We start from the raw sequence: 7,455 nt of genomic DNA on the forward strand, positions 1-7,455 counted from the left end.
ACCTTGTGTCTGAATTAGAATCCATTATATGGCCATCCCTCCTTCCCCCAATACGTTCGTGGAATTGGCAGTATTTCTGAGAGGGAGGGAAGACGCTTGACAGGAACCCCCAACCCCCTTTTGTAAACTGCTGTGCAATTGAAGTTGCAAAATTAACCAAAAACAAAAGAAACAAACAAATGTGTTGTTTTAATTTTTGTGATTCATTTTAAACGTTTTTGACAATCGATTTTTTTTTGTTTTGTTAGTGTTTTGTGTATCAATGACTGAAGGGTGATTGGGGGGTGGGGTGGGTTGGGTGTGAGCATTGCAGGATTTAAAGGGGTTCAGTTTTCAATGATTCGATCCACAGCCATTTGGTTTCAATCCCAAGTTGAACTGAACGTTTTACTGTTCCCCCACATTGCTACTACCTGTTGTGGAAAGGCATGAATGTCATCACATCTTATTTCTGTTCTCTTAAACTATACAAACCCCTTGTGCCAAGTTTTAAAAAAACGAAACTAGTGTGTTTTTCTTTTAAGGGTGGTGGCTGTAGTGTAACCACACGGCTTTGTGGTTAGTGTGCTGAATTCACAATCATAAAGGTCGTAGGTTCAATTTCTGGATTGACATTGTCTCCTTGAGCAAGTTATTTCATTTCACATTGCTCCACACTACTCAGCTGTAAGCAAGTACCAACCAAGTGCCGTTACAACCTTTTCTCCCCCCCCCCCCAGCTGTCACATGGTTCAGTGTCCCCCTAGGTCAAGAATAGAAAGGACCGAGAGAGTGTCCTCTGTCCAAACGGTACCTAAAAACAACCAGCAAAAGCATGATTACAGGTTGCCATATTATTGTCATTCACTAACGACAATTAATTTTAATCAGTCTTGCATTCTCTCATAGTTTTGAGATTTTGATGTGATCATTTGTTTTTAGAATGAAAGGCCAGATCTGGTCAATTTCAACATAAAACAACTATACTTGGGCTGGATATAGTCAGTTTAACACTAGCTTTCACATGCTCCAATATAATGCTTGCTTATTCGCATTGTTTTCAATTAATCAACTTATCTTGTAGCTTTGAAATTTTGATGTGTTTATTTTTGGAATGACATTGTAAGGTAGGCGTGAGAGGCCAGATATGGCCAGTTTAAATGCTAAAGAGTTAAATCATGCTCATTAGTATAAGACTGCTTTCACTTCTTTATTAATTATAAAACAGACCACACACAGAACAAAACCCTTCATTCAACATTGCTTTAGAGCACTCTGCTAAATAGCAGGAATAGCAGTGGCAGCTGGGAGCTAACCCTGCGAAGGACTAGCATTCTGTTCAGGGGAGAAGGCTTTCAAACCCAGTCATTTAAATGCCCTGGAAACTAGAATGAATTCTGGCCCACCAGGCACAATTTCAATGCATTAAAATCATTATGTTTACATACATGCTCACAATTTCATTTACTGTTCCCATTTATACACCCACGTGTATATACATATATATATATCTTTCTTGCTCAGAGGTGGCTAAACATAGAGGGACATATATATATATATATATATATATATATTCCTCTACATCTAAACATAGAGATGGATATATATATACACACACACACACATACACACACACGTTTTTGGGACCATTCCTTGAATTTATGATTGTCTTTAGTTGTATGCTCCCCCCACTACAGTCACCACCACCATCCCTTTTTTTTTTTTTTTTTGCTGTCTTTCCCCTCTCTTTCTCTTCAATCACCCACTACTTGTTATTGTTTGTTTGCCTTACTATGTACGTGTGTATGTATAGTTACCTCTACATATGTAGATGCGTGTTTCTGTGTCTTCTATCTCTCTCTCTCAATTTACCAACTTTGTATATGTTTTTGAAATAAATCTTCCCTCTACACCATCACCCTGTAGTTTTAATTTTCTCCTCACACCTTTATTCTTCTTCCTAGATTGTTCTTATTTTGTTTTCTCCCGCCCCTTTTTTTTGCTTTTTTTAGCATTATGTGTGTTATTTTTTCCCCCCACATTTTCTGTTACCGTTTGTGATGTCCTCTGCGTATCATAAAAGGCAACTAAAAGAGGTTGAGACAGGATTTGCACCCCCCAGCTCATAAGACCCTTACCAGCAACGACCACGAAAACTCTAGGGGCCCATGGGTTGGAGTGTTGTCACTTGAGTGGTACAAAGGTATCATCCACCAGGAGTAGGAAGGAATTGCCAATAAATGGTTACAGTTGTTGGTGATTCTCTACAACTGTTAAAGCCCATGGCAACCTGGCAGAATCACTAGTACAGGGAAGGTGGGGGGTGAAGGTCTTAGCAGCATTTCGTCTGCTGCTACATTCTGAGTTCAAATTCCACCGAGGTTATGGAGTCTTTTGACCAGTCATACGAAATATCAACTAAATTATTGGAATTATCTCCCTTTATTTGTTTTTTAGTTTAACCATCTCAGAAGAAATTATTTTTTGTCTTCTAAATGCTAGAATAATTTCAAAGTTTTTCAGCCACAGTATATATTACACAGCCCCTATCACATATAATAGATGGATGTCTGCTAGTCTATACTGTACGTGTGTGATTGAAACAGATGACGATTTCATTGGGTCTCGTCCAGTTATTAAATTACTTTTCTTTTTTAAACCCATTAGCGCCCATGGTCCTTTTTGTTTAGGACCACAAGAATAATCCATCATATTTCTGAAACACCTGTATTTTTCTGAGATATCTTTAGTTGGTCATCAAGACTGGAGTGTCTTTCAAATATTGTCATAAAATTTGTTTTTCATATATTTAGTATCAGATAAAGTATTAAAAAACGACACCCTTCTTCCATTACTCAGATTGTGTAGAAACCCCAACCCTCAGGCTTTCGGCCGTCTGGAACTTTCTCCCGCTCATGTCCTTCTTGCAGGGGTTGATTAATAATAAGGGTTTTAGTGAATTGCTGACAGCATCGATCTCACTGGGCTCAGAATATTAAGACCAAGGGACATAACTCCATCTAATTGTTATCTTTCTTGGGCCTTTTACGAATCTTAGGGAGCATAAAGCCGGGGTTTATTTTTGTTCCCATGGCTTATAAGTGACAGAGATTACAATACCCGGCCCCCTCCACTGAACGGAGTGCCAGTTTGTCACAATGTTAATTTCTAAACTGTGGCTGAAACTCATTTTACAGCTGAATGCACGGGAGCAACGTGAGATGAAGTGTTTTGCTTAAGAATACAATATACTGCCTGATCCAGGAATCGAAACCGCGATCGTGAGAGCAACACCTCAGTCACTAGGTCACACAAGTTCAGTAGTGAAAAAAGAATCCTAAATGAATTTTCGCGTGTACAGACACCCGCCATTTACTTAGAAGTTATCAACGAGAGGTTATAATAGAAAAAATACTTACCAAATATGTGCCAAGCAGTGGGTTTCGAACCTGGAACCACGTGGTTGCTAATCAAGCCTCTTCACCACACAGCCATCAATATGATACTCTCCATTCAATCTGTATAATGAGAGAGATGATGATTATGCTGTCATCATTTTAATAATCGAAATACAACACTAAATGTAATTTCTGACTGAATCTAAAAAGTCTGACGAACTGAGTTATGTCCCTTAGAACATGGCTATTCGGACAGAAGAATAAAATTGTTTACGGGGTTTTAAATGTTGCTATTCTGAGTTCAATCTCAACCACGGTCAACGCTATCACATTTGATATTTTCCAGCAGATAGTTGTTTATCAATGATGGACATCCTATCGGTTGATAAATTTTCTTTTGATCAACTGAATGGATTGGATTGCTGATTGGAGAGGCAAGGGTGACATATCCAGCGATCTCCTTTTCTGGAAACGCAAGCATGGATATCGAGACAGCGGCAGATCAAGGAGAGCAAACAGCGATCAGTTTGTGGAAGACACTACTTGTTATTGATCGTTCATATGTACGATCGTTCGTACGTTCATTCGTTAGTTCGTTCATACGTACGTACGTTCGTTCATTTTTACGGTCGTACGTACTTACGTTCGTTCGTTCGTACGCTTGTTCTATAATTCTTATTTCAATCGTTCGTACGTACGAATGAACGTAAGTACGTACGAACAAACTTACGTACGTACGTTCGTTCATTCGTTCGTACTACGTACGTTCGATCCTGCATATTTATGTTCGTACGTAGGTTCGTTTGTTCATTCATTCAGCCGTACATACGAACGAATGATTTAACGAACTACGTACGAGCGTACTTACGTACGAATGAATGAGTGAACGAGCGTACTTACGTACGAATGAATGAGTGAACGTACGTACAAACAGACGAATGAAAGAACGTACGTACGAATGATCAAACGAACGAACGAGCGTACATACGTACGAACGAACGAGCGTACATACGTACGAACGAAGGAACGTACGTACGTACGAACGAAGGAACGTAACTACGTAGGCACGTAAGAACGTACGTTATACGAAGGAACGTACGTACGAAGGAATGAACGAACAAACAAACCTACGTACGAACGAAAGAACCAACGAATGTACGTCCGTACGAGCTGACGATCGAACGAACGAACTACGTACGACATAACGGAAGAACGTACGTACGTACGAACAGACGAAAGAACGTACGTACGAACAAACGCAGGAAAGTACGTAGAACGAACGTACGTACGTAGGCACGAATGAACGAACAAATGAATGTACGTACGCACGAAAGAAGCAATGAACGAACGTACGTACGTACGCAGGCACGAAAGAACGTACGGACAAACGAACGAACGGACAAACGAACGAACGAATGATTTAACGAACAAACGTACGTACGTACGAAGGAAGGTACATACGAACGAACTACGTACAATCGTACGTAAGTACGAATGAACTTACGCACGTACGAACTAACGAACGAGCGTACTTACGTACGTACAAACGAAATAACGAACAAACGAATAAATGAACGATCAAACGGTCGAACGTACGTACAAACAAACGATCAAACGAATGAATAAATGAAAGAACGTACGTACGAATGATCAAACGAACGTGCGTACGTACAAACGTAAGTAAGAAAGAACGTAAGTACGTACGATCGAACGAAGGAACGAACGAGCGTACATACGTACGATCGTACGTAGTACGAACGTAAGATCGTACGTAGTACGAACATACGTAGCACGAACGTACGTACGTACGAACTAAAGAACGAACGTACGTAACAAAGTAGGCACGAAATAACCTAAGAACGTACCTACGAACGAACGTATGTACGAACGTACGTACGTATGTACGTAGGTACGAACGAACGAATGATTTAACGAACAAACGTACGTACAAAGGAACGTACATACGAACGAACTACGGGCATGCGTACGAACGTACATACGTACGAACTAACGAAGGAGCGTACTTACGTACGTACGAATGAAGTAACGAATGAACGAACGATCCAACGTACGTACGAAAGAACGAACGTACGTACATACGAACGATTGAACGAATGATTTAACGAACAAACGTACGTACGTACGTTCGTACGTACGTACGTACGTATGTTCGTACCTACGTTCGTACGTATGTTCGTACCTACGTTCGTACCTACGTACGTACGTACGTACCTACGTACGTACGTACATACGTACGTACGTACGTACGTACGTACGTACGTATGTACGTACGTACGTAGGTACGTACGTACGTAGGTACGAACGTAGGTACGAACATACGTACGAACGTAGGTACGAACATACGTACGTACGTACGAACGTACGTACGTAGGTACGAACGTACGTACGTACGTACGAACGTACGTACGTACGTAGGTACGAACGTACGTACGTACGTAGGTGCGAACGTACGTACGTACGTACGTAGGTGCGAACGTACGTACGTACGTACGTAGGTACGAACGTACGTACGTACGTACGTACGTACGAACGTACGTACGTACGAACGTACGTACGTACGTACGTAGGTACGAACGTACGTACGTACGTACGTAGGTACGAACGTACGAACGTACGTACGTACGTACGTAGGTACGAACGTACGTACGTACGTAGGTACGAACGTACGTACGAACGTACGTACGTACGTACGTACGTACGTACGTACGAACGTACGTACGTACGTACGTACGAACGTACGTACGAACGTACGTACGAACGTACGTACGAACGTACGTACGAACGTACGTACGTACGTACGTACGTACGTACGTACGTACGTACGTACGTACGAACGTACGTACGTACGTAGGTACGAACGTACGTACGTACGTAGGTACGAACGTACGTAGGTACGAACGTAGGTACGTACGTAGGTACGAACGTACGTAGGTACGTACGTAGGTACGAACGTACGTAGGTACGAACGTACGTACGTACGTAGGTACGTACGTAGGTACGAACGTACGTACGTACGTAGGTACGAACGTACGTACGTACGTAGGTACGAACGTACGTACGTACGTAGGTACGAACGTACGTAGGTACGAACGTACGTACGTACGTAGGTACGAACGTACGTACGTACGTACGTACGAACGTACGTACGTACGTAGGTACGTAGGTACGTAGGTACGAACGTACGTACGTACGTAGGTACGAACGTACGTACGTACGTACGTAGGTACGAACGTACGTACGTACGTAGGTACGTACGTACGTACGTACGTAGGTACGTACGTACGTACGTACGTAGGTACGTACGTACGTAGGTACGAACGTACGTAGGTACGAACGTACGTAGGTACGAACGTACGTACGTACGTACGAACGTACGTACGTACGTAGGTACGAACGTACGTACGTACGTAGGTACGAACGTACGTACGTACGTAGGTACGAACGTACGTAGGTACGAACGTACGTACGTACGTACGTACGAACGTACGTACGTACGTAGGTAGGTACGAACGTACGTAGGTACGTACGTACGTACGTAGGTACGAACGTACGTAGGTACGAACGTACGTACGTACGTAGGTACGGACGTACGTACGTACGTAGGTACGAACGTACGTAGGTACGAAGGTACGTACGTACGTAGGTACGAAGGTACGTACGTACGTAGGTACGAAGGTACGAAGGTACGTACGTACGTAGGTACGAAGGTACGTACGTACGTAGGTACGAACGTACGTACGTACGTAGGTACGAACGTACGTACGTACGTAGGTACGAACGTACGTACGTACGTAGGTACGAACGTACGTACGTACGTACGTAGGTACGAACGTACGTACGTACGTACGTAGGTACGAACGTACGTACGTACGTAGGTACGAACGTACGTACGTACGTAGGTACGAACGTACGTACGTACGTAGGTACGAACGTACGTACGTACGTAGGTACGAACGTACGTACGTACGTAGGTACGAACGTACGTAGGTACGAACGTACGTACGTACGTAGGTACGAACGTACGTACGTAGGTACGAACGAACGTACGTACGTAGGT

The sequence above is a fragment of the Octopus bimaculoides genome, chromosome 26 (assembly GCF_046866305.1).
Source record: "Octopus bimaculoides isolate indiv1 chromosome 26, ASM4686630v1, whole genome shotgun sequence".
Taxonomy (NCBI): Eukaryota; Metazoa; Mollusca; class Cephalopoda; order Octopoda; family Octopodidae; genus Octopus; species Octopus bimaculoides.